Below are 25,653 nucleotides of genomic sequence, written 5' to 3'. Positions count from 1 at the left end.
AGCTTGTTCCTTAGTTATTTTAAAACGCTTTTGTAAAGTATTAGCATTGACATGGAATCTTTCATGAAAATTTATAGCTTCTTCTAGTACAGAGAAAATATGTATGTCACGTGTAGTTTTATCTGCTAAATCATTGCCTAAACTAAGGGCTCCAGGCAATCCTGTATGTGCCCTGATATGTCCTATAAAGAATGGATCTTTTCTGTCCCAGATTAAACTTTGTATAGTGGAAAACAAAGAGAAAACAGTAGAAGAAGGGGAAATTCTACCAGCATCTTCAAGGGATACTATAGCATTAACTATATACTGGCTATCAGAAAATAAATTAAATACAGAATCTTTAAACATCACAAAAGTTTGTAATACTGCATTAAGCTCTACCTTTTGAGCTGATTGTTTGGGTACTAAAAATGTAAAAGTTTGATCAGGTGTAACTATTGCTGCTGTACCATTATTTGACCCATCAGTGAATATATTTGGAGCATTCATGATAGGTGTTTTTCTTGTCATTTTTGGAAAAATTACAGGATGCAATGACCAAAAAGACAATAAAGGATTAGATGGTAAGTGGTTATCAAATGAAACATTAGATTTGCACATTATTATTGCCCAAGTATTTAACTCATTAGCTAATTCATCAATTTGATTCATAGTATATGGAGTAATAATTTTATGGGGAGAAATTCCAAACACTGCCTTTGCTGTTTTTATTCCTTTGAGTATTAATTGTCCTACAGCCTCAGGATATCTAGTAAGAATAGTGTTAGGAGAATAAGATAAATGTATCCATAATAATGGACCTTCTTGCCAAAATACTCCTGTAGGAATATTTTTTGTTGGTAGTACAATAAATAATAAAGGCAAACTTATATCAATTCTATCCAAATGCATATTTTCCATATATGTTTCAATGATTTTTAATGCCTTTCTTGCTTCAGGCGTTAACATTCGGGGTGAATTTGGATCTGATGGACCTTTTAGGATATCAAATAAAGGTCCCAATTCTCCTGTTGGAATACCTAGATAAGGCCTTATCCAATTTATGTCTCCTAATAACTTTTGAAAGTCATTAAGTGATTTGAGTTGATCAACTCGTATTTGAATTTTTGGTGGACGGACCATGGTTGAGGATAATAGAACTCCTAAATAATTAATTGGAAAATTTAATTGTACTTTATCTATTGCTATCTCTAGATTATAATTTTTTAATAAGTTTGTAAGTGTGGCATAACATTCTAGCAATGTGTTTTTAGCTTTGTGTGCCAATAACACATCATCCATATAGTGAAATATTTGTAGTTCAGGATTTTGATTTCTAAGTGGCTGGATTACTTTGTTAACATAAATTTGACACATAGTTGGGCTGTTAGCCATCCCTTGAGGGAGTACTTTCCATTCATATCTCTGATCAGGACCTTCATGATTTAGTGCAGGGATAGTAAATGCAAAACGTGGACTATCCTCAGGATGAATTGGAATTGAAAAAAAACAATCTTTAATATCTATAACTAAAACATACCAAGTTTTTGGCAAAGCAGACAATTGAGGAATCCCCGATTGAGCAGGTCCCATAATGACCATTTCATTGTTAATGGCTCTTAAATCTTGCAGTAATCTCCATTTACCAGATTTCTTTTTGATGACAAAAATGGGAGTATTATGGGGAGATACAGAAGGTTGTATATGTCCTTCCGCTAATTGTTGTTTGACCAGATCATGGGCTACTTGTGTCTTTTCTTTAGTCAAGGGCCACTGAGGAACCCATACTGGTCTTTCTGATTTCCATGTAATTTTTATTGTCTCAGTGGCTCTTTGTGAAAATCCAACCCATGTCTGTCTGTTCCTTGATCTATTTGTATTGGTGCTGCTATACATTGTTCTTGTCTTTCTAATCTTTTTCCTTTCCTAAAACCTTGTCTAGCCATAATAGTGGGTGCATTTTGATTGATATTATTTGTTAATGTCAAACCTAATTGATCTAAGACATCTCGTCCCCATAAATTTACGGGAAGATGATCCAATACATATGGCTGTATAGTTCCTTCACATCCTTCAGGATCCTTCCAATCTAATAGCATTGCACTTCTATCGGGATTAGTCGCCACTCCTAGGCCTCGAAGCGATTGAGTGGCTTGTTGTAATGGCCAATGTTTTGGCCATTCTTGACGAGAGATGATGCTAAGATCTGCACCTGTATCCAGTAGCCCATTAAATTCATGTCCTTGAATATTTAGTTTTAGCATGGGGCGAGAATCTAAATTTAAAGAAAGCATAGCCCAATCTACACCTGTGGAGCCTAATCCCTTGGAACCTCTTTCTACAACATGACTGGAAAATTTATCATGTAGGCTTGGTATTATTAGTAACTGTGCTATTCTATCTCCTGGTGAAATTACTGATATACCCTTTGGAGAACTGGCTATAATTTTTATTTCACCTTCATAATTGGAATCAATTACCCCAGGACTTATCAAAAGTCCTTTTAGAGTAGAAGAGCTGCGTCCCAATAATAAGCCTACTGTTCCTTTGGGAAGAGGTCCTTTTACCCCTGTGGGAATGATTTGAACTCCCATCTCTGGAGTTAGTACTGATTTGGTGGAGGCGCAGATGTCCAACCCTGCGCTCCCTCTGGTTTGTCTGATGAGGGATCTGATGTGCTGGGCACTACCCTGATGGGGTTGCTGGGGTTGCTGGGTTCCTCCAGTGCTCCGTATATTTGTGGTTTGGGGCCCCGGAGCATTGGGGCCCCCTGTCCATTTTTTGGCAACGGAGCCTGATGCCTTTGTCCACGATATTGTGGATAAACACCTTGTCCTTGTTCGTTTTTTGATAATGGAGTACCCTCTATGGTGGTTTGAGGACGGTATTCATTAGCCCAATATAATGGAGTACCCTCTATGGTGGTTTGAGAACGGCATTCATTAGCCCAATGTCTCCCTCTACGGCATCGTGGGCAAATACCCGGTATTCTACTTGTTTGATACCTAGTTTTGTTAAACCCTCCTCCTATGGGGCAATTCCTTTTAAAATGTCCTGTTTGTTGACAATTGTAGCATGTTCTTGGCCTGGCATCTAAAGCCTGTTTTACTGCAGCTGCCACAATTTGCCCTTGTTCATTAATGTCTCTGGCATCCAAAACCTGTTTTACTGCAGCTGCCACAATTTGCCCTTGTTCATTAATGTCTCTGGCATCTAAAGCCTGTTTTACTGCAGCTGCCACAATTTGCCCTTGTTCATTAATGTCTCTGGCATCTAAAGCTTGTTTTACTGCAGCTGCCACAATTTGCCCTTGTTCATTAATGTCTCTACATAATTTAATATATGTGTTTAAATCTTCCTGTTTCCATGGTCTAATGATATCTCTACACCAACGATTCGCTTGGTCATAAGCCAGTTGTTTTATAAATGGCATTGCTTGTTCTGTATTCCCAAAAACTCTGGTAGCTGTTTGAATAAGCCTATCTACAAATTCAGCGTAAGGTTCATTAGCTCCTTGTATTATCTTAGATAATTGACCTTGTAAACCTCCAGGTTCTTGTAAAGACTTCCATGCCCTAACTGCATCTACAGCAATTTGTAAATATACACCAGGATCATATGCAAGTTGTTGCTGCCGATCCTCATAAGGTCCCTTTCCTAACAACATATCTAGATTTCTCTGAGGATAACCAGCTGCTGCATTTCGACTAGCCGTCTCCTTGCAAAATTCCTCATTGGCAACCTTCCATAACAGGTATTGTCCTCCATTTAGCACAGCTTTACACAAACTAGCCCAATCTGCTGGCGTCATGCTTAAGTTGGTAATGGATTCGACCAAGCTTACAGTGAAGGGTGCTTGAGGACCATAGGTTGCTACAGCCTCTTTTAGCTCCTTCACTGATTTGAAATTTAAACCCTGGTAAGTTCGCTGCCCTCCTACCTCAAATACAGGGCATACTTGAGATCCTGTCTCAGGATCCAAACTATCAACTGCGGGGGTTGGGAGTCTCTTAGCATATGGAGGTGGTGCTGTTGATTGGACACTTATGCCCTCTGGTGATAGAGTGCTGTTAGTAGCAGTCTCCTGTAGAGGTGGCGCTGTTGGTTGAACACTTATGCCCTCTGGTGATAGAATGCTATTAGTAGCAGTCTCCTGTAGAGGCGGTGCTGTTGGTTGGACACTTACGCTCTCTAATAAAAGGGTCTTATTAGCAGTCTCCTGTTTTAAATTTTCCCCTGATAGATTTTTCTGCTCTAAACTTTCTTCCTCTGTCTCACTATCTCGAAAGACCTTCTCTTTCACTTGAATCTTTTCCTCTTTCTGACTAACTTGAGAGACTTCCTCTTCTACTTGAATCAATATGTCTTCTTCTTCCTCTACCTCTGTCTGAACTGAAGGCTTTGGACTAAGCAAACTAGATACCAACGTCCACAATGACAATGTGCCAACTGGCAGAGTCCCTGGGTTGTTCTTTTCTATTCTTTTTAAATCTTCACCATGATGGTTCCATTGTGATATATCTAACAGCTCCTCCTTAAAAAGCCATGGGCTATATTCTTGTATTACATCAACGTATGCCCTGACTGCTCTTGATTTTACTGGGAAGCTTCCTTCCTCTAACAATTTACTTAACACTCTTTCGGTTTGTTTTTTACTAATTGCTGATCCCGTATTTCTACTATAATACAACCCAACAAGATGACGCCAAACAAAACCGAGACAGAATCCAATAAAAAGGGAACCACACAAAATCATTATAACAGCCTTTCTATCCTCCTGACATATGCATCCGTCCTTTCTCCCTATCTGTTCCTCAAACGCAAATAGTTTTTCCTCAGATGTGAGTGGTTTTTCTTCCCTCTTACTCATCTCCAGGGACAGGAAAGTTAAAACAAAAACGAAGCAAAACAAAAGAGGAGACTTAGAATGGCTCCCCATCCTCTCGCCCTGCCCTCAGGGGCGAGCAGTTTACTTACCCTCAGTTGCTCCCCGTGCGAGCCACCAAATGCCGAAGTCTGGCTTGGCACAAATCAGGAGCCACTTGTCAAAAAGAAACTAACTTTATTTTTAGAACTACAAACGCCAAACAAAACAGCTCCAGGGAAAAACCCTCAGAGCCCAACTGCCACCACCGGCTTCCACAAGCCTCTCTCCCCCACACCAGCCTCTCAACCTCCCACAATCCTCCTCCTCTTGAGGCCGATTGGCTGGGTTGCGTGGGCAGAGCCAAAGAAGTCACCCAATGAGCAGCTCCGTGGAGGAGCCAATCAGCTAGATGTTGCTGGGGCAGCTGTGAGCCAATCATCAGCTGGCAGTCTGAAGGGCAGGGAAACAGCCCAATGAACATCACCGCAGAGGAGCCAATCAGCTAGATGTTGCTGGGGCAGTCTGAAGCTTGCTGGCAGCTGGAAGTTTGCTGGGGCCCCTTTGGCTGTGGCTCTCAACAGAGGAGGAGAAGTCAATGATAAGATATGTAATCTTCAAAGGCACAACCCCAGTGATCTGCTTCTTTCAGCCATGTCTCACCAGCCTACAGTGATACCTATAATCCATTAAAATTATTGATTTATCAAATGGATTAACTCACAGATTAGTTTACAGCTATCATAATCTGATTATTTAACCTCTTAACATTCTTGCCTTGTCTGTTTCCTTAGTGTTTGCCTTGCATCCAAACCATAGCAATTATATATATGCTTTTGCACAGAAAAAGCAGTGGGGCTGGCAAGATGGTTCATTTTAGGATTAGTCTCTGAATCTATGCAATTGCCAAAAAAAAAAAAATGGAGTAAAATGTAAAGTAGGGTTCAGGGGGGATGTGATAGAATCTCAATTTTGCAAAATTTTTTTTACAAAGTTATTATTACTTAACAATCTTCCTTCTCTCTCTTTAAAATTATTACAATAATACAATAATAATATTATTTTTCTACAGTAACTTTATTATTGGCAACATAGTATTTCACTTCATAATATTGTAACAAAATATGTCTATTCAATACTTTATTTGGTTATTAGCATTTTAAAAATCTCTTGCAATTACAAACAAAATTACCATGAATATCTCTAAGGATACTTGCTAGCTTAAGAGTTTTGCAACTTCTTAAAGTTGATAATCACTTTCCAGAATTATTAAAACAATGGACACCTTTAACAGCAATGCCTGAGAAGAATCATATCTTGTTACTTTCACAACACAAAGGTTTTTTTTTCAATTTTTTTTAGTACTTGAAAATAATAGGTTCCAAATGACAGTTCATTCTTTATACTTTAATTTGGGTTTCTTCAGTAGTTGATAAACATTAATACTTCATATTTAGCAAACATTTGAATATCCTTTTTGTGAACCCAATTTATGTCTTTTTTTCTTGTATGGTATTTGCTTTTATTTTTACATTAAAGTAAACATGGTCTTTATTAAGCATATTGAACACAGACAAGTAGTGAATATTTCATTCAAGTTTTACATTCTTTAGTTGTAGATAGATATAATATCTTTATTTATTTATTTTCTTCATTACTGAGGATTGAACCCAGGGCCTCACATGTGAGAGGTAAGCACTCTGCCAGTAAGCTACAGCCCCAACCCAGATTTGACATATTCTTACCACAAAAAATAAATATGTAATGTTAACATGTTAGCTAGCTTAATTTAGTAATTTCACAGTGTAGGCATATTTCAAAATTTCATGTTGTACATAAAAATAATTCATAGTTGTAAAAGTAAATAAAATAAATTAATTACAGAAGATAATTTTTTGAAGATAGTTCCTTTTTTGATTTATTTTTTATTTATAAATGACAGCAGAATGTATTACAATTCTTATTACATATATGGAGCACAATTTTTTATATATCTGGTTGTATACATAGTATATTCACAACAATCTGTGTCTTCATACCTGTATACATAAGATCAATGATACATTGATAAAAGACCTTTCAATCAAATCATACAGCTAAATGGATCTTTATTTGAAAGACTTTGTTAGCATAGAACTAAACAGTGATTTGTTTCAAAGCAAGCTGACATAGAGAATAGAAGAACATGGTTTACTAATATATAATTAATGTTTTCAGACATTACATATTTTAGACATTTGCATTCTTGAGCACTAATAAGTAAATTTTACCTGACACTATGGATTGATTTGAAAAAGAATGTGTTGATGTGCCTGTATTCCAAGAAAATAGAATGCAAGAGAATGAAAAGTAAATTGGGAAAGACAGAATGTTTTATGTAACTCAAGATCACAAACACATACAGACAGACATACACAGCACACACATGTTTATATGTGTGTGTGTGTGTGTGTCTGTGTGTGTGTGTGTGTAATACAATAGAAGCAGGTACATAAATTTAATATAAGTGACACAAATAATAGAAAAGCACAATTGCAGCTGGGTTGTGAGAGCTATGATATTTTGTAGGCATCTTAGAGAAGCCTCTGCCTTTCAGAGTAAAAATAGCTACCTGAAAACAAGAATCGTAAGTCAACATCCTTAAAACACCATTTTGGCATGTGAATGATAAAAATGTAAGCTGCAGTTTCTCTGAATAAGAAGAGAGGTTGTATATGAAGCATGTGGGGCAATGGAATAATGGCAAAAATTATCATTCCATTGACAAGCCATGAAGTCCTAACTTGGCCATCAGCACTAATGTCAATGTAATTCTTATGTGGAACAAGTGCAACTCAGGCTATGTAACCATAAAAACAATTTTATATTAGTTTTCTCTCTCCATTTAAATTTGTCTCTGGGCTGCTTAATTCTCTGTTCCTACAGGCAAAGTAACATTTCTCCTATAAATAATATAACATCTTATTATTGATTTAAATCACCAAATTACAGGCTCAGTTAAGTAATTAGTATGATCAATACCAAATAATATTTAGAATCCAGAATCTATTTAAAATTTGGACTGCTTTCCACCCCTGGTAGCAGGTGGGCATCTTCTGCCTGGGTAGGGGAGTTGGCTTCTTCTCTCTTACCCCATCTAAATATTCTATGCTCCTTCCACCAGTTTGCTTATTATAGTAGTTCCTAAGCATGTGGGACTTGTACCTGGAGAGGGGAGATGTAAAATTGTTAGAAACTCTCCTTTAGGGACTAATACTGTCATGAATTGATACTGGTCCTTGCTGAAAATTTTATGTGTTTTAAATGTGCGATTGTGTCCTGTCTCTTTTCTGAGCACTTTTTACAATTATTTCAAAAATTTTCCTCTCTAAAGTTTTTTCTCTGGAAGTTCACTTGGAAAAAATCAAATGCATCTTTCATAATTTCTTCTTTCTCTGCTCCTAGGAGTCTAGTTATACCTCTATAACTTCTCTAGTTTTCCTCACCAGGTAATGTTTTTGGATAGGATTTAAGAAGAGCCATGTGAACCTTTTTTCATACAAGACCTACATGGTCCAAAAGAATTACTCACATTGATATTTGTGGGAGAGGTTTTTATTAACTGTATGTTGAACACATCTGTGTTAGTCCTTGTAGGCTGTTATAATGAAACTGAGTAAAATAAATGACAGGAATCTATTGCCGTCAGTTCTGGAGTCTATGAAATCTGAGATCAGGGCACCAGCAGATTCTGTGATTGGTGAAAGCTTGCTCCCTTCTTCCAAGATGGCACTTTCTGCTACATTTTCACATGTTGCAAATTTCCCCAGCTCTATTTTTTTAAAAACACCAGTTCCATCAAAGACCCCACCTTCTAGCACCTTTTGGCCTTCTAATACCACTGTACAAGGGATTAAGTTTTAACATGAGAATTTTGGGACACAGTCAGCCATCTCCTTTGAAAAATGTACACTTGGCATAACCCTGTGGAAGGATTGTCTTTGAATGACAGCTGAAATTTAACTTCTCAACATGTGTTTGTCTCAGCATGGCAGGTTAAAAAAATAAGTAATATGGTATTGATTAAATTAACTTCTAACCTTCCAGCCTTTTAGTCTTGTTTTGAAAATTAATGTTAATATTTATGTATAGCACTTAGCGCATGGCCTGTAAAATAGTAAGTGGTCAATAAATAGGGACTGTTATTATTTATTATTTGTAGAATTGTGTTTGAGAAAAAGAAAAATGCATATTTATGTACCTTAGATGCATCATTCTAATTATCATTGTAGCTGGAGATTTAAAAATTTAGAATATGTCTAGTAAATGAGTATTTGCTCAAATGTTTATTCTTTCTTGTACAAGTTTGGATGCCTTCGGTATTTTATTCACTCTTTTAGTATATATAGTTTTTTTCTCTTTATCTTCTAACTGCTCTGAAGAGAAAAAAAAGGGGGTTCATTAACATGCTCTGATGTATATGTTCTTTCCTAACATTGCTTTTTACAGGAAAAATATTTTTTGATGATAGAAACAGAGTGGTGTGAATAGTGCAATAGTAAATCTGTCCCAAAGCTACTTTCCTATTGTAAATCATCATTATGGGGAATTAGCTTTCTGCTCCTGGTGACACTTTATCCAGTGAAGTGACCAGAAGGATTGGAAGTGATTTCTACACTATCAGCCTCTTTGGCATGATTCATTTCTGCTCTCATCTCAGAAAGTAGAAGGTTAGCCTCTAGTTCTGAGACTCAAAATATGGCCACCATTCCACAATGAGATCTTCACACATCATGGCATCTCCCACATTGCAAGGTTTTGCTGAATAAAAAACATCCATTTACATTTTCTTTCATTAAGTATTTAGATATTCTACTCGACTTTATTCTGGACCAAACTGTTGCTGTCAACAAATCTGACGATTTAATTTTATTTTTCTTATAAGACACTTGCTCCTTTTACATAAATATACAAAATATTAATTATTTTTGGCTAAATTTGGAGTTTCTTTCTCTATTTATTGAAACTCTACTAGAAGATGTCTTGACTTTGGCTATCCAAATGGATTGCAAGTGAGCTCTCTCAATACATAGTTTCAATTGGAGTTTTCAGGATTTTTTTTTCTTGAAATATAGCTTTTTTTCTTCTTCAAGAACATATTTTACTGTATGTTCTATTTTGTTTTTGTTTGGTTTGGTTTGGTTTCACTCTTCTTTTATTGTGTTTTTTATTTACAAAAAGCATTTCCTTTCATTTTCTATCTCTCTAAAGGCATTAACTGTTGTGTTTGTTAACTCAAGTCTTGTCTCATTTACCTTTCCTTTCTGATATATTTTCCATTTCTAATTATTTCCTGAGTTGTCCTAATTTCTGAGCTTTTCTAGTTATGCTTTATGTTGTCCTTTCACGACTTTGATCATTTTCTTAATTACTTTTAGCTTGATTAGAAATACTAGTGGTTGTAGTTTTCTTGGGTTTTATGGGTATATCTTTCTGGAATTTCTGAAATGTTTTTAGGAATGCTATTTTGATCCTTATTCTTTCAAAAAACAAAACCTTACAATACCTTTGAACACAAAAAGAACCATCTGAACATTTAATTAACTTTTTCACTTTTTGCATTAGATATATATAGAAAATATGTCACTGGTGACACTTTTTGAATGATACCATATATTTGTAAAAAGAGATAAACAATGTGTGTTGTATTCACAATAGCTAGACTGTGGAACCAATCTAGATGCCCTTCAATAGATGAGTGGATAAAAAAATTGTGGCAGCTATACACAATGGAGTATTATGCAGCACTAAGAAATGACAAAATCATAGAATTTGCAGGGAAATGGATGGCATTAGAGCAGATTATGCTAAGTGAAGCTAGCCAAGCCCTAAAAAACAAATGTCAAATGTCTTCTTTGATATAAAGAGAGCCACTAAGAATAGAACAGGAAGGAAGAGCATGAGGAAAAGACTAACAGTAAACTAAGACGAATGGGGGGAGAGAAAGGAAGAGAGAAGGGAAAACATATGGAAATGGTAGGAGACCTTCAGTGATACACAAAATAATAAGAGGTTATGAGGGGCAAGGGGGTGGGGGGAAAAAGGGGAGAGAATTGAACAACAGCAGAGGAGGTAGAGAGGGATGTTGGGAGGGGAGGGGAGGGGAGGGGGGATAGTAGGGGATAGGAAAGGTAGCAGAATACAACAGTCACTAATATGCCATTATGTAAAAATGTGAATATGTAACAGAAGTGAGTCTGTATTATGTATTTGGGGAGTTCAAAACCCAATTGAGTTGAATGTATGTAAGATGATATGTCTTGAGCTCTGTAATGTTTTGAACAACCAATAAAAAAAAAAATTAAAAAAAAAAACAATGTGTGTTGTAAATGTCTTAATTTTTTGTCACCAATAGATGAATAAACATTGTCCTATATGGCTTTTCCTTTGAATTTTGAGCCTAGTATATTTGTAAAGTAGAGAAAGAGACATTTGACATTCTATAGTTTTTCAGAAAAGCCACCACCAGCTCCTATTAGTTACAGTAGACCTGTAATGAATGCATATCTGAGACAATTGCCTTATTTTCAAAAAGTATAGGAACTGTAAATGAGTTCTGATGATCGTATCTAGTGAGTACCATCTTGCAGTTGTGCTGCAATAAAGAAAAAGAAATTAGAGTTTGATACCACTCTTTATCCTAAAGTATCCCAAAGTGGGTAGCATAACATTGTAAATGGAAAAGTTTTCCTTGCAAAGCTTAGATAAAGTTACCCAAAGATTTCTATGATATTTTCCCAAAGAGATCCTTTTTTAAAAAAGAAAGTTTTCACTTTACTATGGTGTTATTCATAATGTATTGGCATGCTTATAGATTATAGCCCACATAGACTTATGATAACATACTTAAATGTTTTCTCTTTGGTGAAAATAATTGATAATTAGCATGGTCCCTGTTACTTCTAAAGAAAATGTAAAGAATCTACTTATAACTTTTTTGAAACAATATTTTAGTTAAAATGAGCTAAAGATGAGAAAACAAAATGTACAAACTCTCTCTCTCTCTCTCTCTCTCTCTCTCTCTCTCTGTGTGTGTGTGTGTGTGTGTGTGTGTGTGTGTGTGTGCCTGTGTGTGTTTTACTGGAAAAAACTATGTATTTTTATTAACTTTTTTTATTGGTTGTTCACAACATTACAAAGCTCTTGACATATCATATTTTATACATTAGATTGAAGTGGGTTGTGAACTCCCAATTTTACCCCAATTGCAGATTGCAGAATCACGTGGGTTACACATCCACAATTTTACATAATTCCCTATTAGTAATTGTTGTATTCTGCTATTTTTTTCCTATCCCCTACTATCCCCCTTACCCTTTTCTCACATCTTCTCTCCCTACCCCATCCACTGTAATTCATTTCTCTCCTTGTTTATTTTCCCATTCCCCTCAAAACCTCTTATATGTAATTTTGTATAGCAATGAGGGTCTCTCTTCATTTCCATGCAATTTCCCTTTTCTCTTCCTTTCCCTCCCCTCCCATCTCATATCTCTGTTTAATGTTACTCTTTTCTTCCTGCTCTTCCTCCCTTCTCTGTTCATAGTTGTTCTCATTATATCAAAGAAGACATTTGGTATTTTTTCTTAGGGATTGGCTAGCTTCACTAAGCATAATCTGCTCTAGTGCCATCCATTTCCATGCAAATTCCATGATTTTGTCATTTTTAAGTGCTGCGTAATATTCCATGGTGTATAAATGCCACATTTTTTATCCATTCATCTATTGAAGGGAAAAACTATGTATTTTTAAAAATATTTCCATTTCCTGAAGAATTTCTAATCTCATCAATGAGATCATAAGTTTTTTTGATAAAGATAATTTGACAATCTTGATAACTGGCCAACTGCAGAGGACAATTTGAAAGTTGGTTTCTCCCCTTCTTCAGAGAATGTTTTCTGAAATCCTAATGTGTTTGAAGCCTAGCTCATTGTAGATAGAATCATTTCGTGAAGAAAGGTGACAGGGTATGACAGAAGAAAACCATGTGTTGGGGATCACAATGATTTTAGTTCAATCCAGGTACAAAGCCTCTTTGGGCATGTTTAGAAAGTTACCTTCCTTCCAAGTTCCCAGTTTTCCTGTGTGTAAAATAGGCAAGACAATATCATATCAACAGTGTGGTTTTTAGTTTTGAGCTTTGGCATATTATTTATTGTATACATTTTATAAATGAGCCTTCTCTCTTTTGTAGGCAAAATAATATATCTGCTAATGTAAATAAAGAAAATGTAACTGACGTAATGTCCCTAGAAGACTTCAGTATGCTTCCACTCCTGTTAATGACTTAATAACTTCAAGTTCTTGTGGATGTGAAGCCTCTTGTTAGGGAAAGCAAAGACTCTGGGACATCACAACTAAGAAACTAAACAAATAAATGTCTTGTACACAAGTCTCCAAAAAGTCTAGGTTGAAATTAACTGTAATCCTTGGCACCTTATTTGAATTAATTAACAAATAAATTTATGATGTTATATGCATTTTATTTACTTAGAAGACATTAGGATTCATTTAAAAGTTACCAATGCTTACAAAAGTAACCTGCCTAAGTCTTTTTTATAAACTAATACTTAAAATAATTCTTATATAAAGAACTGATTTACTGTATTCACTCTAAGTAAATCCTTAGCATTGGAAAGGGTAAACTTATGTATGGAAAGTGGGTTGTTTAAAAGCAAAGCTTCACTGGATGGACAGACTATGCTGACATTATGCTAATTAGAGACGTGAATCACTGACACCTGCATTGAATAGTGGGATCCAATACAGCATCAAGGTCTCCGTGTTTTGTTGATTTAAAATGTTATCCTTGAAATAGCAATATTATAAATATTAATAAAAATACTAAGAGCCTGGCAAGTGGATTCCAGGAAGACTGATGACTTTCAGTTAAATATCAAGTCATTATTCTAACAGAACGTTTACTAGGCAGCAAAATGGAAAAATGTTGTAAAGGTTTTAAGAACCATTCAATTGAGACAAAAGTTACATCAACTAGTTGATTGACCTAAATAGACTGTTTCTGAGTGAATTAATCAGGCTCTGGTTATCATTTCACAACACCAAATAAATGTCTAGCTGATTTTTTTTGACTCCTTTAATTAGTTGTCTTCCCAACTGTTATGAATGTATACATATACATCCCCATACAGAATTATTTGTGTTAGTCAGTCACTCCTGTCAGTACACTCTCAGGGAGTCTATGAGTATGTCTTCATAGATACATCTCAAAAACACAGCACTGAGCAATAATAGATGCAGATAGATACACAAAATATCATTTTATTGTCTCTTTATAAAAACTATATTGTTCCTGAAGGCAGATTTATGCAAATGAAAGTAGGAAAGGTAAATAGAAATAATACAAAAGCCTTGTGCCGTAAAAATAGTGGGGACAGAAATTGGGATGAAGATATAGGGTAAAATACAAGGGGCTATGTTCTAGTCAGTGTTTGATGATGTGCTGTACAATGTGCGTGTGATGATCATACTAATCCTATGTTAGAAAATAAAAGCTAGGGTGTTTGCAGTTTTCTTTTTGTTTTAGCATATGAGCATCCTTCACACTGAATGGAGCATGTTGCACATTTAAAATGACACAGTAGTATCATTCTATTTCCACTGTGTCAAGTTGAGTATTAAGATGGTAAGACGGAAGAAAGTTTTACACTTTCTGTCATTACTCCAAAATCCTTTTCGCATGAACTGGCTTCTGGTCAAATTACAATTTACAACCTAGTAGACTTGAATATCTAATTTAGTAAAACATGTCTCCTTACTTCATGAACATTTATACTCTAAATACATTCTCCCACAATGAGTTTTGTCTAAAATTTCAGTTAGAAGATCACTTTAGTGTCATTTTTTAAATTATAGTTTATAGAAAATACTGTCCCTGGCAAACAAACAAATATGGAAATATAGTGCTCTAATATTTTAGGATTATCTATCTATCTATGTATTTCAATGTGATTGATAGAGTGTAAAGAGATATCACTGTTGGAACATCCAAGGATGAATGCAATAAACACATAAACTATGTCGTAATCAGATGCAAATTCAGGAATTCTCAACAGTCCTATTTGATTTTCACTTTGATTTCATCCATACTCACATTTTAAATCCTAAATTTGTATGATGACCTTAAACTTGTCTTGTGTAAGATATACATGTAATTCCCTATCTGTGTGTAAAAGCCTATTCATGCAGATGCATTCAGATCAGATGTCTTCCTTTGAGATCAACGAAATTAAGCAAGAAGAAATTCTCTGTAGTCAACAAAATATACATTGCATGTCTGGTTCTTTTCAAGCACCTCAGATCTGTATGTGAGGGTGGCCTCAAACCCTGTTAACAAACTTAAGGAAGAAAAAAAAAAAACAGCATGAGTAAAATATTGTAAATAATTGCCCATTTCTATAGCAAAGTTCAAATCTCTCTTGAAATGATGAACCAACTCAAACAGCAACATTGGAAAATGCCCTTGTTTAAGGATAATTAATGATCTAGTACTTTATTCACTGTTTATTATGTATAGTCAAATAGGAAAGGAAAATGTGAAAAACTCAAAGGCTAAAGCTACAGTGAAATTTGTACAGCAGATTTATATGTGTTAAGTTTTTGTTTTGAGAAAGTGTTATTTTTGATTTCACATGTTATTTCTGTTGTGCAGAACAAATAAAAACACATTGTGATTCGTTTTTAATTTTTAATATTTATTTTCCTGCAGAAGCTGAAATTGTTTTTTTTTTAAGAAAACGCTTTATGCTCTATCAGATCTAATGAGGTATCTTTTACTTAATATATCCAAATGACTGAATTAGTTTTACCTTTCAAACTTTAAGGTGATAAATAATAAAAAAAATCTTTATCACTAATAACCCAACAACCACAAAACCCCACAGCACATAGTTATACTCAAATACTCTAAACGGTTTTAGTTTAAACAGTATGGTTGAAAATATTTTAGCATCCAAGGAAAAGATTAACATTTCCTACATTGGAAAATGTAGGAAATTGTTGAAAAAGTGCTTTGACTCAAGCAGACATTGTGATGAAGTATAATCTCCTAAAGTAAACAGTTATTATGTTAAGAATAAAGAAGAAATCACATAATTTTAATGTTTTGCTTTCGCAGCTTCACTCCCAGTTTTTAACACTGCCATTCCTTGAGATGATGCATTCCTGTTGGTCCAGAGCTAACCGTAGCAGGCAAAGAATCAATGCACATAAGAATCAGAATCTGTGTTAAAAACATAAGGCTAAGTTCCTTACATTGACTGAAAGGACTGTTAATGGACACAGACCAGATGAGACATCACAGTTGATTGAAAACTATTCTTTGATGTAAACCACACTGTGCTACAGATATTGGCTCAGGAGTCCCCCTTTGAAGCAAGCAAAAAGAGGAGGTGATCGCAGCCCAACCTACCAGTTAAATTTCTTTATAATCCTAAGAATGCTTTTGAAGCAGGCTAAGTGCTCTTTGCCAAACTTAGCCTGTGTTCGTTTTCTCAGATCTTATGTTTTCCAACCATCTTTCAGCTTTGCCCTAAATGAATCCCAAGATTTATTTACATTATAGTAGTCAATATAAAACCATGAGATAATTTCTGTTTTTTTTTTAATCTCACTAGATGGCTTGTATAACTAAAATAATAGTTGTTTTTTTTTCTTTTCCCACTTTAGTAGTCACTGATTTTTCTTAGAATATTCTGGAAGTTCCATATAGAATTGGCATCAATTCTTTTGGTTATCTTCAGTGATGGTAAAATTAGATTCCTGAGAGTAGAATTTGATGTAGAGTTAAGTCTTATAGATAACACGGATGCTGAAGCTTTGTGATGTTTTTCTGATGTTAGAGGAGGGAAACAAGAATGCTTTTTTTTTTTAATTGTTGGTTGTTAAAAACATTACATCTTTCTTGATATATCATATTTCACAGTTGGATTCAAAAGGGTTATGAACTCCCATTTTTACCCCATATACAGATTGCTGATCACATCAGTTACATCAATTACATTTTCATTGATTTACATATTGCTATTCAAGTGTCTGATGAATTCTGCTCTCTATCCTATCCTCTAATATTTCCCCTCCCCTTTCCTCCCCTCTTCTCTCTCAACCCACTTTACTGTAAAAAATTTCTTCCACTTGTATTATTCTTCCCTTACCCCTCACTTCCTCATGTATGTAGTTTTGTATAACCCTAAGTATCACCTTCCCTTTCCATGCAATTTCCCTTCTCTCTCCCTTTCCCTCCCCCCTCTCATCCCTATTTAATGTTAATCTTCTTCTCCTGCTCTTCATCTTTACTCTGTCCTTAGTTACTCCCCTTATATCAAATAAGTCATTTGGCATTTGTTTTTTAAGGATTGGCTAGATTAATTTAGCATAATCTTCTCTAATGCCATCGATTTCTCTCCAAATTCTATAATTTTGTCATTTCTTAATGCAGAGTAATACTCCATTGTGTATAAATGCCACATGTTTTTTATCCATTCATCTATTGAAGGACATCTAGGTTGGTTTCACAATCTTGCTATCGTGTATTGTGCTGGTATGAACATCGATGTAGCAGTGTCCCTGTAGCATGCTCTTATTAGGTCTTTATGGAATAGACTGAGAAGGGGAATAGCTGGATCAAATGGTGGTTCCATTCCCAGCTTTCCAAGAAATCTCCATACTGCTTTCCAAATTGGCTACACCAATTTGCAGTCCCACCAACAATGAATCAGTGTACTCTTTTCCCCACATCCTTGCCAGCACTTGTTGTTGTTTGACTTCATAATGGCTTTCAATTTTACTGGAGTGAGATGGTATCTTAGGGTGGTTTTGATTTGCATTTCTCTGACTGCTAACAATGTTGAGCATTTTTTTATGTACTTATTGATTGATTGTATGTCCTTCTCTGAGAAGTGTCTGTTCAGGTCCTTGGCTCATTTGTTGATTGGGATATTTGTTGTCTTTTTGTCTAATTTTTTGAGTTCTTTGTATACTCTGGATATTAGGGCTCTATCTGAAGTGTGAGGAGTAAAGATTTGTTCCCAGGATGTAGGCACCCTATTTACCTCTCTTATTGTTTCTTTTGCTGAGAAAAAACTTTTTAGTTTGAGTAAGTCCCATTTGTTGATTCTAGTTGTTAACTCTTGTGCTATGGGTGTCCTATTGAGAAATTTGGAGCCCAACCCCACAGTATATAGATCATAGCCAACTTTTTCTTCTATCAGACGCCATCGCCATTTTGATGATGTTAGTTCTGCCTACCCATGAAAAGGGTATATTTTTCATCTTCTAAGGTCTTCTTCTATATCTTTCTTTAGGGTTCTGTTGTTTTCATTGTTTAAGTCTTTCACCTCTTTTGTTAGGTTGATTCTCAAGTATTTTATTTTTTGGGGGGATATTGTGAATCCAGTAGTTGTCCTCATTCCCGTTACAGAGGATTTGTCCCTGATTTACAGGAATGCATTTGATTTATGCGTGTTGATCTTATATCCTGCCACTTTGCTGAATTCATTTATTAGCTCTAATAGTTTCTTTGTAGACCCTTTTGGCTCTGCTAGGTAAAAAATCATGTCATCTGCAAATAGTGATAATTTAAGTTCTTCTTTTCCTATTTTTATGCCTTTAATTTCTTTCATCTGTCTAATTGCTCTGGCCAGTGTTTCGAGGACTATGTTTAACAGAAGTGATGAGAGAGGGCATCCCTATCTTGTACCCAATCTTAGAGGGAATGCCTTCAATTTTTCTCCATTCAGAATGATGCTGGCCTGTGGCTTATCATAGATTGCTTTTACAATGTTGAGGTATGATCCTTTTATCCCTAGTTTTTCTAGAGTTTTGAACATAAGAGGATGCTGTACTTTGGCGAATGCTTTCTCTGCATCTATCGAGATAATCATATGATTCTTATTTTTAAGTCTATTGATGTGGTGAATAACATTTATTGATTCCCGTGTATTGAACCAGCCTTGCATCCCAGGGATGAATCCTACTTGATCATGGTGCATGATTTTTTTGATAAGTTTTTGAATCTGATTCCGCAGAATTTTATTGAGGATTTTTGCGTCTAGGTTCATTAGAGATATTGGTCTGTAGTTTTTTTTTTTTTCTTTGAAGTGTCTTTGTGTGGTTTAGGCATCAGGGTGATGTTGGCCTCGTAGAATGAATTTGGAAGTTCTCCCTCTTTTTGTATTTTTTGAAATAGTTTGAAAAGTGTTGGTGTTAGTTCCTCTTTAAAGGTTTTGTAAAACTCTGCTTTATACCCATTCGGTCCTGGACTTTTCTTAGTTGGTAGCCTTTTGATAGTTTCTTCTATTTCCTCTATTGTTATTGGTCTGTTTAGGTTGTCTATATCCTCCTGACTCAATCTGGGCACATCATAAGACTTAGGAAATTTATCTATGCCTTCACTATCTTCTATTTTATTGGAGTATAAGGATTTAAAATAATTTCTGATTATTTTCTGTATTTCTGAAGTGTCTGTTGTGATATTGCCTTTTTCATCCCATATGCTAGTAATTTGGGTTCTCTCTCTTCTACTCTTCTTTAGCATGGCTAAGGGTCTGTCGATTTTATTTATGTTTTCAAAGAACGAACTTTTTGTTTTGTCAATTTTTTCAATTGTTTCTTTTGTTTTGATTTCATTAATTTCAGCTCTGATTTTAATTATTTTTTGTCTTCTTCTTCTTTTGCTGTTATATTGCTCTTCTTTTTCTAGGATTTTGAGATTAAGTATGAGATCATTTATTTGTTGTTTTTTCTTTTTCTAAGGAATGAACTCCAAGCAATAAATTGTCCTCTTAGAACTGCTTTCAATGTGTCCCATAGATTCCGATATGTTTTGTCTGTGTTTTCATTTAACTTTAAGATAATTTTAATTTCTTTCTTGATGTCTTTTAAAATCGATTGATCATTCAGTAACCTATTGTTCATTCTCCAAGTGATGCTTGATTTTTTCTTCCTTCTTTTATCATTGATTTTCAGTTTTATTCCATTATGATCAGATAAGATGCATGGTATTATCTCTACTCCTTTATATTGTGTAAGAGTTGCCCTGTGACATTATATATGGTCTATTTTTGAGAAGGTTGCATTTGATGCTGAGAAAAAAGTGTAACTACTTGATGTTGGGTGGTATAGTCTATATATGTCAATTAAGTCTAGGTTATTAATTGTGTTTTTGAGTTCTATAGTTTCCTTATTTAACTTTTGTTTGGAAGATCTGTCCAGTGGTGAGAGATGTGTGTTGAAGTCTCCCATGATTATTGTATGGTGGTGTATTAGACTCTTGAACTTGAGAAGAGTTTGTTTGATGAACATAGCTGCACCATTAGTTGGGGCATATATATTTATGATTGTTATGTCTTGTTGGTGTATGGTTCCCTTGAGCAGTATGACGTGTCCTTCTTTATCCCTTTTAATTAACTTTGGCTTAAAATCTATTTTATTAGATATGAGTATGGACACTCCTGCTTGTTTCCGCAGTCCATATGAATGGTATGATTTTTCCCAACCTTTCACTTTCAGTCTTTGTATATCTTTTTCTATCTGATGTGTCTCCTTTAGGCAGCATATTGTTGGGTCTTGTTCTGTGATCCATTCTGCTAGCCTGTGTCTCTTAATTGGTGAGTTTAAGCCATTAACATTTATGGTTATTATTGAGATATGGTTTCCTCTTCCAGCCATATTTGTTTATTAATGTTACTAAACCTGATTTTTTTTTCCTCTTTGATTACTTTCCCCCCCTTTACTGTCCTACCTCACTCTGTTCGTTTTCAATGTTATTTTCTATTTCCTCCTCCTGTAATATTTTTCCAAAGATTTTTTTGAAGAGATGGTTTTCTAGCTGCGAATTCTTTTAACTTTTGTTTATCATAGAAGGTTTTAATTTCATCTTCCATCCTGAAGCTTAATTTCGCCAGATACACGATTCTTGGTTGGAACCCATTTTCTTTCAGTGTTTGAAATATGTTACTCCAGAATCTTCTAGCTTTCAGAGTCTCTGTTGAGAGATCAACTGTTACCTGATTGGTTTACCCCTAAATGTAATCTCCTTCCTCTCTCTTGTAGCTTTTAAAATTCTCTCCTTATATTGTATTTTGGACTTCTTCATTATAATGTGTCTAGGTGTGGATCTCTTATGATTTTGCACATTTGGCATCATGTAGGCTTCTAGAATTTGGGATTCTGTCTCATTCTTCAAGTCTGGGATATTTTCTCTTATTATTTTACTGAATAGATTGTTTATTCCTTTGGTTTCGAGCTCTGTGCCTTTCTGTATCCCAATGTCTCCTAAGTTTGGTCTTTTAATGTTATCCCATAATTCCTGAATGTTCTGCTCATCGTTTCTTAGCAGACTTGCTGAGATGTCTATGTTCTTTTCAAGTTGAAATACCTTGTCTTCATTGTCTGATGTTCTATCTTCTAAGTGACTTACTCTGCTGGTAGTATTCTCAATTGAGTTTTTAAATTGGTTTATTGCTTCCTGCATTTCTAGGATTTCTATTTGTTCATTTTTTATTACCTCTATCTCTCTGTGAAATTGATCTTTTACTTCCTGGATTTGTTTATGTAGTTCCTTGTCAATGTGATCTTTCATTGTCTGATTTTGCTGTCGCATGTCTTCCTTGAGACTCTAGATCATCTGAAGCACGTATATCCTGAACTCTTTCTCTGAAATTCCCTCTGTTGCAGCTATTACCTTTTGTAAAGTTGAGTTGACCTGCATTGCTTGTGGTCCTTTCTTTCTTTGTCTTTTTATACTGCTCGAGTTTCTTTCTGCTTGGTGAAACTATTGTGTTTTTGAAATTTTCCCCCTAATTATTTATATTTCTCTTGTATAGTTGAAAAATCTCCCTTGCAGGGCGGATAGTGTCTGTGCTCCTTCTCTAATTGGGGTGATCTGTCTACTGCGCTGGTGGGCTGCTAGGCCTGCTCTGTCGGTCGTTCGCAGGTCTGCCCACCCTGTGGGCGCGGGTAGTGGCTCTACTCTGCCCCCACTCCAATTGGTGTGACGTTTCTACCATGCTGACAGGCCTCTAGGCCTGTTCTGCTGGTGGGTCTCAGGTCTGCCTGACTCTGACAGTAGGGAAAGTTGGGGGTCGAGAGTCCTTTGGTCTTTATGGTCACGCCCACGGGGAGATTTTGAAGTTTCCCGGTTGTTTGCCAGGTGGGCGGGGCTGTTAGCAGAACCCAGAAGGCATGGCCATGTGCTGGGCCATGCAGGGACCCTTCTAGCTGAGTGGGGCCACCGGGGGCAGCCTGAAGAGTGGGGCTGCTGTGGCTGCATGGCTAAGATCCGGGCTCGTGGTGTGGATGTTTGCAGAGCGAGTGCAGGGCCTCCTGGGAGAGCCAGAATGGTGGGTTTGTCTGCTAGTTTGGGCAGCCACTCCGCTCCAGGCCGCCACCACTTGCAGAAGCTGATGGTGGCCACGGGATTGGACCTCTGCGCCCACGGGGAGGGTCACTTGTAGAGCCAGGCAATTGCGGCTGCTTACTTAATAACCAGGCAGGTGTGGCAGATGCTCACGGGCCTCCCCTGAGAGCCCCGTTGGCGGGGCCGTCTGCCGGTTTGAGCGGTGCTGGCCAAGCCGCTCTGGTTGCTTGCAAATGCGGCCACTGATGCAGGACTGGACTTTTGCACCCGCAGCGGGGCTACCTGTAGAGCCGGGTAGCTGAGGCCTCATAGTTAAGAGCCGGGCGGGTTGAATGGCTGCTCACAGAGCGAGTGCTTGGCCTCCCGTGAGAGCCAACTGCTGGTTCGGGAGGGGGCAGGCCAAGCCGCTCCGGGTGCCAGCCGCTTGCAAAAGCGGCTGCTGGCCGCAGGACTTCACTTCTGCACCCACCACGGGGCCGCCTGTAGAGCCAGGTAGCTGTGGCTGCGTGTATAAGAACTGGGCAGGTAGGGCGGCCGCTCGCAGCACGAGAGCTGGGCCTCCCGGGAGAGCCGCTTGCAGGAGTGGCTGATGGCTGCAGGACTAGACCTCTGTGCCCTCGTGGCTGGCCACGATCCACTTCTCTGGGACAAACTGTCACTTTCAATAAACATAACAGTTCACGGCAGCTCTCCTCTTAAGGGAATTTTGCTAGAAGTTCCTCTGTAGGTAGGCTGTAGCCATTCCATTGGGTCTTTCTGATCCCATTAAAGTGGAGACATTGGAATCACTGCTTCCTCGCCGGCCGCCATGTTGGATCCACAAGAATGCTTTTTATTTTACAGCTTAAAAACCATCTCAAATCACTAATAAAAGCATTGTTTTGAAATAAACTTATGGCCTTCATGTTTGTCTGTTTGAATACAAGAGGCTTCCCTTTTCTTAGAACTCTTTGGTGATTTCAAGTATCTGTCATAGAAAAATATTCATTGTTACCTAGGTGCTACACAGATCACATGAAAGATAGGCTGATTCTCTGCTCATTAAAGTATCATTCACAAATAACAGATGATAGCAAACTCTTTAAAAATATGAAGCTTGCCACAGCTGCTGATTGAGAACAAAGAACTTCAGTCAGTGAAGTATTATTCAAGTAGTATTAATTTTTATTAAGTGGTTAAATATCATCAGTTCATCTCCTAATTCCATTATTTATTAGCTATGAGATATCTGGAAAATTTAAATGTTACTGGGCTTATTTTGTTCATCTATAATATGGGAATAATAATTTTTCCTGTCTCTGAGGTTGAGAAAAAAAATGGGTTAATCTCTGTGTTGATGTATTCAATCTCAGCATAGGAAAACATTTAATAAGCATCAGGAACCCTTCTTGATTTTGTGATGATACTTTACAAATGCTACAATTTGAAGCATTGTTCTTCTATGTTGGCTTTTAATTTCAATAGAAAATAACCTAATTTTTTATTAGCTTAATTAAGGTGAACAATTAGCTATATTTTTTAGCTCAACTAATTGTAGCCTCATTAAATTTTTAATAAAGTATATTTGAATCTGAGTAGCCATTTCTAGAAAGCTTTTTGCTTTATATAACAAAGACTGGTCTTTGGTGAAACTCTGTGCTATTATTTTATGCTTTGGTTTTTGTCCAATTTTGAATATCTCACATAACTCTCAGTCAGTTTTTCAAATCAATATGAAGAATCGCAACTTTTAAAGCATATTTCAGACCTAGTTTTTCATATCAAGAAATAAGTAAACATGTATTTATCTTAAGTAGGATGTTTTGAAGGGAATTTTTCTGTTGACAAAAGTTTTATTATTCATGCTCTAATTTTAATTAGAAGAAATCAAAATATGCCAGAAATGTTTTTATTTGAAGGATGAATTATACAGCCATTAGATGTAACACATACTTTAAAGTTGTCACCTGGATTTCATAATGCTATTGACAAATTAAGAAATGGCAGATAAATATCTCAACTTGTGAGCTAATAAAAAATGTTTTGTTATCATTTAGACTTCTAAGCTTGATACACTCAATTTTCTGGTATATCTTGGCTTTTAAAATGTAGACACAATCCAAATATTTCCTGAAAGAATATTAATTAATTACATGGCATAAAAATTTATTTTCTAATTTAGAAAGTATAAGGAGTCATTCTTTTTTTCTTTCTTTATTCCTTTTTTTTTTTTTTTTGATAAACAGGACTGGTTAAAAGTGTGAGAAGAGATGATTAAAATTTAAAATAAAATGATTTAGCAATGGAGAAGTTTAGAATATTATTAGCAAAAGTCATTTTCCTGATAGTTTCTTGAGTTGGTGATATCTAAAAATTATTTTAAACATATAATACATGAATGTATTATAGCTTGGGTTTCCTGAAAAGTAGAGCCTTTAGTAGAGGACTTAAAGTTGTTACTTTTTTTGTAGAGTAATTCTAGGTCACATTTGGCCAACCCCAAAAGTGACCAATTGCTTGATCCCACAGCAGTGGCCTCCAAGAAACCATAGGACAAGGGGAGTAATTTGTCCACTGGTTTCTTTCTATTTTTGGTCAAAGGTTCATCCCAAGAGTGTAACACCTGGAATTCCTGTTTCTCAGGACAGGAAATGAAATGTTTGTGACAATGCTGTAGGATAAAGCAGAGTCAGCATACGCATATATGAAATGACAGGGTCAAAAGGAAAAAGAATCAGCCATGTTTTTGTAGACTAGGCACAGCTCCTTGTTAACTTTTTTTAAAAAAATGTATTTTCTATCAGTTTTTCTATGCCCAGTTTTAAATAACTTTTTTATAAACGTGATCACTTCTAGTCAGAATGGTGTTTGACTTTGTATAAAAGAAACTCAAAGAAAAATGAGATTTACAATGACCTTGAGCATATGAATAGGAGGGTTAGACCAGTAATTCATTCATGCCACCAAAGACACAGGCTTCCTTTGCCCTCTGCTTCCACCCCTTACTGCCGTCCCAGGTTCTTCCCCTAAGTACCCTGGGGTTACGAAAGGCAGACTAATAAATAGTCCACAGAGTTGTGTTCATAATTTTTTTATAAAAATGAGTTACACAATATAACAAGGTATCACATGAATATATTAAACATATAATTTAGAAATTAACATAAAATAAGCACTTTTCATGATACTGGAAATGCATCTTACTCAGAAGTAACGTTCAATTATCAGTGTACAAATGGAAATTTCCTAGAGTCCAAATTACTCTTAAATTGATTTTGCATTCAACATGTGTGATTTTCCACCTCAACAGAATACGGAGAAAAAATATTTTTTTAAAAAATGTCAACAAACTAGATATAGAAACATTTAATCTGATCAAAGACATCAGACTTTTTTTTTTCTTTTATAAAGTCTCCAG

This window comes from Ictidomys tridecemlineatus, chromosome Y, assembly GCF_052094955.1.
Source record: "Ictidomys tridecemlineatus isolate mIctTri1 chromosome Y, mIctTri1.hap1, whole genome shotgun sequence".
NCBI lineage: Eukaryota > Metazoa > Chordata > Mammalia > Rodentia > Sciuridae > Ictidomys > Ictidomys tridecemlineatus.
This window is presented reverse-complemented; position numbering follows the sequence as displayed.